Source organism: Poecile atricapillus, chromosome 1 (assembly GCF_030490865.1).
Source record: "Poecile atricapillus isolate bPoeAtr1 chromosome 1, bPoeAtr1.hap1, whole genome shotgun sequence".
Classification (NCBI taxonomy): Eukaryota; Metazoa; Chordata; class Aves; order Passeriformes; family Paridae; genus Poecile; species Poecile atricapillus.
In genome coordinates, this window is record NC_081249.1 from 95,236,293 (window position 1) to 95,245,609 (window position 9,317).

The 9,317-nt window shown below is 38.4% G+C and overlaps 1 protein-coding gene across 1 annotated transcript in view; it reads right to left on the bottom strand.

Annotated features, from left to right (window-relative positions):
* The window catches only part of COL8A1 (collagen type VIII alpha 1 chain), a 90,104-nt gene extending 81,297 nt beyond the window's left edge, over positions 1–8,807 (bottom strand). Inside the window, exon 1 of the mRNA XM_058836041.1 lies at positions 8,711–8,807. The gene's annotated coding sequence lies outside the window, so the exon portion shown is untranslated. The remainder of the gene's footprint in view (positions 1–8,710) is intronic.
* Positions 8,808–9,317: the final 510 nt, after the last annotated feature.

The following is a 9,317-nucleotide window of genomic DNA, read 5'->3' on the forward strand; positions in this document are numbered from 1 at the left end:
GGCCCAGCCCGACTGACGGGGCCCCGAGCCACGGCCCTGCTCGGGCCGGCCCTGCCCTCAGCACAGCCCGGGGAGGGCGAGGTGTCGCCACCCCGCCGGGCCATGGCAGCTTTCCTCAGCACCGCCAGGTCATGGCCGTGGAGCAGGGTGGAGCCCTCAGGGTGCCCTGTGGTTCGGTTCTGTTTTAGACTACAACACCAAGCGTGGAATATGTAACATTTTATTAGAAATCATGCTCTTTAATGTTTGATCTTTGTATACTTATAAGCCTAATCAACAAGAAAGGAGATTTAATCCGCAAAACAGCAGCTAACAAGCAAGCTCTAAGTGATAGCCAGGAGGTAGAATAACTAATTAGTTGTTGGTAGAATTGCCTTGTTAAGGTTTAGGCCTTGATGTTAAGGTTTAGGCCTTCATACGCTTCTGTCATCTTAGACCTGGGACGAGGTTAACAAAGCTGGGAAGAAGGATGCCCACTGATAATGGACACAAAGAATGCAGAATGAACAGAATGCAGACACAAACTCCTGCTATCTTGATAGCTTTTGGGCATTAGGTATACAACATTTCATGTTTTCCTGAAGCTCTCTCAACTTATAAGCAGTTGATGGAGCAGAAATATTTCTCCTCATCGTGTCTGGTGGCAGAGAAGGAGAAGCCAGGAAGGAAGGGTTGCTGCACCCTGAGCTGAGGTTTGTCATGCTGAGTGCCCCCAGAAAGTGCCACGTTACCTCCTCAGTCTCCTTCAGGCTTGGGGGGAATTGCAGGAGCAACTCTCAAGTCTCAGCTGTGGTCACTGTTTTGGAGGCTGTGTGCATGTCATGAATGTCCATCAACCTAAAATTCCAGTTCTTGAAACGTGCTTGACAAGTGAAGCATTGAAAATATAATACGTTTCTGTTTACTTATATTTGAAATACTTATTTTCATGAGATAAGCAGTTAGTAGAAAGTTCGAAGCACATGTAGCAGAGAAAATGCCTTTCAGCAGTCATAAATTTAATTTATTTTGCTTGTCAGTCCTTTTGTATTGAGCTCTTGGCAGTGTTTAGCGTGGAAGTGAGAAATGTGATGTTGAAAATAGGGTATTTCGAAGAATAATATAAAATATTCATTGTAAGTGAATTCTGAACTCAGTGAAAGCAGTTTTTGTTCTTGAAATTTGAATCAAAGAGCTATCTTGTCCTGACTGTGGAACAGAAATACTCCATAAGAATCACATGCCAGAATTAGCCACCACTGCTTGGATTTTAGTGGTACAGCTAGTTGTTTAAGAGCAATCTAAAATCAAAATGGAATGAAGGTGACATTACAAAACATACCTGAAATGAATAGATTTCCTTCCAACTACAATTTAAAAGCCATCTGATAATTCTATTCCAGTGAATAAGAAAAAAAAATAAATTACTCCTCTAAATTTACTCTTTAATCAAGTATGATGACTGAATGCTAAACATACGGTCTTCTGTATGAACAATGTTTCTAGCTGAGACTAGTAATGCAATCTTAGGGAACAATCCAGAAATGTCTTCCATGTTTCCTGATGTAATAAGTTATGCTCAGATATCCAAAAGATAATAATAATCTGTCAGAGTTCTTAAGCATAAAAACTTTAAAAAAAACATCCTTTCAGTGGCAGCTTGGATGCATAGACATCCTAAATTCTGGTAGGGTGGTTGAACTGGAGGAGAACAGGAATTCCTGTAACAGACACAGAATGGCCAACTATGGCACCACTTTTTTCTGTGGAAGACAGGAAGTGCTGCTGTGTCTGCACCTATAGGAACATCCAGCAGAACAGTTCAGAGCTCTCACTGCCTGGCTTTGCATGCAACTTGTGTGCACTGCAGGAACTCAGTGCATCATGAACACCTTCAGCCTTCACTGCAGCGTTATTTTTTGAGCTATTCATCCATAAGGCTGGGATAAGATGGGACAGAATCCTTCCAGTTGTTAATTCACTTAGGGAATTGCTACTTAATAAATAGTCAGGGTAGCTCTTCTGAAATAACATTCAGTTTGTGATTACAAATTAAAGTACTGAGGCTTGTCCAGTAATCTACAGCAGCATATCACCAAGTGTACCCACAATGAATGTAGCAGTCCTGGAATATCTTCAATTAGAGCCTAATAATGATTACAGCTGTTTTTGAAAGCATAGCTGGATTTTGCTAAGCTCTACCCACCTTCAGCAAAAGTCTGTCCATTCACTGTAGGGCTTGTGTTCTGTTTCAGTGTTCTATTTTTTTTTTTAACCAGAACTTGGCTTTGATCCTTTAAATCCTTCTCCCTATCAACTTAGCAACCACAGAGGCAGTTTATTACTGAAAAGAAATCTAAGAATCAGTTTTGGCCAGCATTGTCTTGGAAAGTTCATTTTATTAACACGGTTTTGGTTTTATTTCAAAAACACTTTGACAAGCACTGACATTTTTGGAATCAGTAAAGCACAAGAGACTTACTCCTAAAGGCCTAAGCTTTGCATTTTTCTGCAGCAAACAATGTGACGTGCTACTATGGTAAATTCAGTTCAAGCCACTGACTGAAAGGAAACAAGTACTGAATGTTGTACTTTTTTTTTCCCCTTCATTTTCTAAAATATGTTTTGTATGAATGCTAGTGCTTGTGAGATATACTTCCTTAACTGCTCTTTGCTTATTTGCTTTTCATCTATAGTGCAGGTGGCAGATCTATCAATGCTGGCAACATAAACTTTCCTCACACGCCTGCTTTTATTGCTCAGCTTTGACCTAAACCAACTACCTCTTGACTTTTTGCTGAGATTTGCCAACAAGGGTCCCAGTTGTGTTTTACATTAATATCCATCAACTGAGAGTTCAACTAAGATCACCTACTTCATTTAAAAAGGAATGGTAGGAAATATCTGACCCCTTTTTTTGTTGTTGTTGCTGCTTTTCTTTAAGGCAAGCTGAAAGAGAATTTCTGGTCTCCAAACTACATAAAGACTCTTGTTCTGATCCTGTGCGTTCACTGGAACTCCATGTGTGGTGGGAAGAACGGAAGGGCAAAACAGAGGTGAGTTATGTGCTGGCAAAAGCAGAGTTGACTGCTAGATTTCTTTAGTGGTAAATTGATTATCTTTGGTTTGTGTGTTCCTGGGGCTGTGCCACCTTCCATTCTGTCCTTTTGAAAACTATGTTGAGTGAGAGGAAAAGTAAGCATCTCCATTCCAGAAAATATTTATTACATACATGTGTTGTTGCTTCACAGAATAAGAGTAGGTTTTGTTAGAACCTTTCCATAATTTTCTGTTGCAAAAATGGTCAAATGCTTTGTTTGGAGTTTCCTATATGCAAATCCAGGGTGCTACTGTCAGCCTCTTACTTTCAGAGTGAAGAATGCAGCAGTATGTTGGTCTGGGAAGAGTGGTTGCTTTTTTAGTTAGCAGGAAACATATGCTGCAGATGTTTCAAAGTTCTTGCTTTTAATATATACCTTTGATATCTACCATGTTAAACTGTTAATTTTGATTCATTCTCCCTTTAATGGGATAGATTTTATGTATCCTATATGTTGCCATGATAGATTCCTAGGAGCTGAAGTAAACTGGCATAGCTGATCCAGGAGTTTGTGATTTTTAGTGCTGTGGATATTTTTTTAAAAGAAAAACTTTCTGAAGTTTGCAGTACACTTTTTTTTGTCTCAGCTTTATTTCAAAGCATGAAGTGTATGACCTGTTTCTCCAGTTGTGTAACCAGGTTATATAGGCCTTTTCCTACAGGAACGGAAAAGAAGTAGTTAGATTATTTTTCTATTTTATTTTGCTGAGGGGTTTTTGTTAGTTTTGGTTTGGTTTTTTTCAAGGTTGGAGTGTTCTTTTTGGTACCATTTACTTCTTACTTGCAAATGTGGAGTTCTCAGAAGCTGACATTTTGAAGTGTTACACTTCAGGGCTGCCAAGAATATTTGCGCTAACTGCCCAGATGTCTCTAAAATGAGTGTAATGAGCACACACGCACATTTGTCTTGAAGAGGTGGAAAAAGCAAGGTGTGGATATGATGCAGAACAGAAGGATACCCTAGCTGTGTAGAATTATGCATGGCATAGCTGCTAGCATGCTTCTCAAATCCAGAGGGGGAAGTTTCTTACCTACCAGGAAGTCCGTATTATTTTTGAGTGCCCTCATGTTGAACTCAGTGTGGTTGTTGATGAGACCCCATAAAGAATGATGTCCACAGACGTGCACAGACACCACAGTCATCAGTTCACCACAGGCTCACAGCACTGGGAATAGAACTTCAGACCTTCGCCTCCGCAAACACAGCTGCTCATCTGGCCTGGGCTTTGTAGCCAGCAGAGGGAACTGATAAACACTCTCATCGGGCTGCTTTATGTGTTTTTTTATAACCAAGAGAGGGCACTGATTTTCACTCCCTTTTGAAAAGGATCCATTTAATTCCACCTCTCAACACTTTCACCTGCCATTCATAAGCAACAAACTTACATTTATCTTGCTTTTGCTAAAAAATACGGACTTGCATGAAGTTTTAATCACCTAAAAATGTCCCAGGACTCCACAGTGGTATTAATTCTCTGCAGTGCAATTATGAGACATTAAATTCATTACACATCGAGACAATTACAGAAACACATCCAACATTTCAGGAGTGCAGGGAGAGCAAGCAGAATTGTTTACTGGTGACTACAGAGAATAGGCATAGTTATTGCTCAAGATCTAAAAAAAGGCTTCAGAACCAGGAGTCATCATTATCTTTTTAAACATATATAGATCCACAACTTTTGCTGGGATTTCTGTTTGCAGAGGGAAAACCACAAAAAAGGCAAAAACACTTGCACAAAACTGTAGAAAGTGTAAGTGGCAAAAATAAGGAACTTTTGTACAGTTAAATACAGCTGTTTGCTGTTTTTTTTTTAACAGGAAGAACAAAACACCTCTAATGTTTTTGTCTTGTCTTGTTCCTCACTACATTATCTCCATTGAACAATTGCTCCTTTAGAAATATGACAGTAGTGAAAATTAAAAATTATCTCCCTGTAGAAGGAAAGAACCCACAGCCTACAATAACTGGAAGGCAAAAGAAAGGAAAGTATAGGGATAAATTTCAGCTCAAGAGATAAAACTTAATCTTACCTCCCCTGAGATACATAGAAAGACATAGAATAAGTGGGCAGAAAATTCTGCCATGCAGATATGCTCATAGATAGATGAAATTGTTTTCTGTGGCAGATAGTGAGACGACCATTAATGGTTCCTTTTCTGGTCCTCCAGTTACCTCTCATGTTTGCTACTTCATCTATGAACAATGCATGCTTAGCAGTAATGTTTAAGTTAAAAGAGTAAGAGACAAGGCCTCCATTGCTAGGGTAATAACTCTGGAAATTGAGCACTGGAATGTGTTGGGGTTTTTTTATTTACTTTTTTGGTTTTGGTTTTGTTTTGTTGGTTTTGAGGGTTTTTTTGAAATGAAGTATTTGCAAGGCCACAGGAGCAATTATGAATCTGTACCCTCATAAATTAACTTGAGGGCTAAAAACTAGCAGGATAGGACAAAGCTGGTGGTTGGGGCTTTGGTTTTTCTTTGTTTGCTTGCTTGTTTGTTTGTTTTAATGGGTATGAAATTATATTCTATATGTTTATAGAAGTGGCACACAATAATGAATGTAGAAAAGAAAGGAAGATTAATATCAATGCCCCCTACAAGATCCTTTCAGTAATTTTGCTTAAACCCTATGAGCTTCTCTTTGAGCTCTTTACTGCTGCTGAGTTACCAAAACTGAGTTCTGAGTTGCCCATCATTTCTGGTCCATGGCAGTGGATCTCTGCTTCTTCAGCCTGCCAAGACTGGGCTGGTCTCCTTTAACCACAGAGTGTAAGAAAGAGATGAGCACTTGCTTATTTGTTTAATTGTTTATTTACACCCTTCAAGAATGATTTATTTGTAAATCCTGTGAAGGGGTTTGTTAAGGGTTTCACAGGAAGTTTGAAAGTGTTAGGAGTAAATGACCTCTCTCAAGATTTGTCACTGGAATTCTCCCTGCTGTTCAGCCCTAAAGAGTCATGCAAAGACAGAGCAGCTAGAAAGGGGTGGACTTCATAAGGCTGAATACAAAATGAAGTGTGGGATTAGTGCTGGCCTGGAAACCAGAGGAGCTAAATCTGACACTCTACCAGGAATTTTCACTGTGACCTTGCGTAAAATATTTTATATATTTAGTGACAGCAGGGGCAGAGGAAAACATAATCTCTCCCTACAGAGAGGTGTGAAAATAAATTCCTGAAGGTAAGAAGTTCTCCCAAGCAGTGGCAGTGGCAGAACTATGCATAGATAAGCAGACAGTGAATGATATGTTTATCCTCTGTTTCTATGTATCTAGTCTAGCACTTTAGACAGCACTGGGAATTACACTAGTGGCTTAAGTAGATATTACTACCCTAAATAAACAACCTAAAAAACCTAAGCATAACTGCCAGGAAAAGTGGCTTAGCATCCCTGCTTAACACTTAACTGGTCTGTGGCTGAAAAAATTAATACAGTCTCTTTACCTTTATTATTTTGAAACATTATGATCATTACTAAAAAAATCTGAATTCCTTGACCTCCCAGTGAGTCCCTTTTTTTTTTTTTTCTTTAATTCTGGTTGTAGCATTACTTTAAAATTGCAGCATTTTTATTTTAGTATCAGTGTGCTTGTATCTTTTAAAAAGGAGTTTCAGATGAGCACAGAGGTCAATAAATGCATTCCTAGTCATCTGAGTTCTCTTGGAGATCTGCTGGGTGCAGTTTCCCTTCATCCCCTGCTGCAAAGTGATGGTAAGCTGAATTATCTACTCAGCCTAAGAGAGAAACTGCTCAGAGGAGATTCTGATCTAAATTAGATGCATTCCTTTGAATAGAGTTTTCTTAATATGTCCTGCAATCCATTTTTCAAATGCCAAAACATTACATTTCACAGCAGGCTTTAATAAAAGGCATTTTGCTGTATATACATTTCCTGTGACAAATGCATTATTTTTTTTCCATGAAATTTCCTCTATTAAAAATTATGATTTATCTGATAAAGTTCTGTGTGAACAAATAAGGCTTTACTGCCACACTGTAGACCTAAATTCTGTATGCATTGAACTTAAAATCACATATCTTGTTGTGTTTTACAACAGGAGGGTTTTGGAAAGGGGAGGCTTGCTGTAAAAATCAGATGTTAACTAAGAAATAAAATTTTGCAGCTCAGAGTTAATGCCAGCTATGAGGAAAACCATTGGGTCCTCTTCCTCTCTTCTATGGGCAATTTATATTAATTACCTGGATGCAAAAATAGTTTTACTGTAAGTTTGTTATAGAAAGCACTGTACTTTGGTTTTTAAATAGCTCCGTTTATTTGGGTTTTGGATTTTTGTTGTTAGGATTTCTTTTAAAGATGCTTATGTAATCTTTCAGGCAAATAGCTGAAGGCAGTGTTTTTATTTCCCCACTAGTTAGAATAGATAACATATAAAATCAGAAAAAATATTAGATACAGTATGCAGAAAAAGGAGCAAAGTTCTGCTGTTACACAGTGCTATAACTTAAAATATTGCAGCTAATGTGAGTACAGTTATATATGGACATAAGTCTTTCCTAGAGAAGATTTTCTGTTTGTGAAAGACCAAAAAAGACTCAGTTTAGAAAGAGAATTGGACATTAGGAAGAAAATATTACTATTTAACTGAAGAATGTATTATGTATTTACAGGCAGCATTAACTGCTTGCTTTTGGTAGCTCATGCTTTCCCTCCTCTCTGAGCACTGGAGAGAGGCATTGTAGGATTAGGATTTCTGTGATGGAATTTCTTCAAACAGGTGACTGTGTGTTAAAAGTGCACTGACTCACACAATGTGAAAAACTGCTACTGGTCACTAATAGATTCATCTCTGTGAGGATGGACAGATGCATGGATGGGAATGCAAATATTGTTTTGGAACCACTTTTAAATGTTTTAACTGTTCAGTAGCTGTCTCTGAGGCACTTAACTATTCCTTCCTCTAATACTAGAAATGCCTATGTAGGAAAACTGCAGATAAAATAGAAACAAGCTAATCTAAAAATTTCATAAAGACACAAGGTCTGTTGTTCCAAGAAACAGAACTTTGTTTCTAAAATATCTACTTTAAGCATATTTGGTACAAGATAATGAATTCCATCAGTCTTATTGCTGTGCTTCTGTGAGGGCTTAAGTTCCATCACACTTTTTTTAAAGGCAATGAAACCTGTGAAGATGCACTTCAGTCCCAAGATTGTCTCAATCTGGCTAGTAAATGATATTAGCAATAAAATCCAGTTCCTTCCTTAAATTAACAGTAAGCTTTTTTTTTTTTTCCTCAAACAGAATTTAAGGAAGCTTTACAGTGATTTTTTTTTTCATAACTTTGACTGGACTGAGAAGGAGACTATTAAGAGGGATAATACATTGTTATAATTGGTCTGGGTATACTAATCTCTTCAAAACCAATCAGAAAGGGAGAGACCTTTTCCCAGCCACAGTGTTTCCCAGCAAGATCTGTTTTTATTTCACTGCTAAAACAACAGACTGTTACTAACTTAAATGTCAGATGACACTACATCTGAAAAAAAAAAAAAGAAAAAAGGCGGGGGGGAGCCAGCACCACCCAGCAAGGCAGTGCTAGAGTTCACATTAAGACTTCCTCACAATAGCTGGTTAGAACAGAAACCTGAAGTAGCAGTAATCTTACCTTGAGTACACAAGATCCAAGGAGAGAAGATCACTGGCTCAAAACAGTGGAGGACTGAGAAAGTGCTCTGATCTGCTGCTGGTAGCATGCACTTGGCTTTTATGTGCAGGTGGGAGGAGCTGCTCCCTACGGTAGGTGGGCAGTGAGGATAGCAGGCAGACAGCCTTCAGAAGGCATTGTACAGTAGGATTTTGCTCTTTGGGGACAGAGAGAGGGAGGAAAAGCAAGTCGAATGGCATATACATGAGAATAGTGTTGGATTTATTTGCTGGTTGATTTTTGTATTTGTTTTTGTTTTTCTGTAAATTTGTAGTTAAGTAAGGATTTTCTACTGTATTTGTTTTTCTAAATCTGAATCTCTAAGTTATTCCAGTTGCAGTTGTAGTGCTACTAGGTCTCACTTTGTCTATTGGAAGGATTTTTGTGGCAGTGAGATACTAATGCAAAGTCTTTATCAGAAAGGTCAGTGTTTCCCTTTCTGAAAAGGGATAGCTATGAAGAATGAGCCCCACGATCTTTGAAGTTGTCTGTTTTCTCAAGGATTGAACTTTCTTTATATTCCAAATGTCTACTAGATTCCAGCTCCGGAACCCTCCAAAGTTGCTGT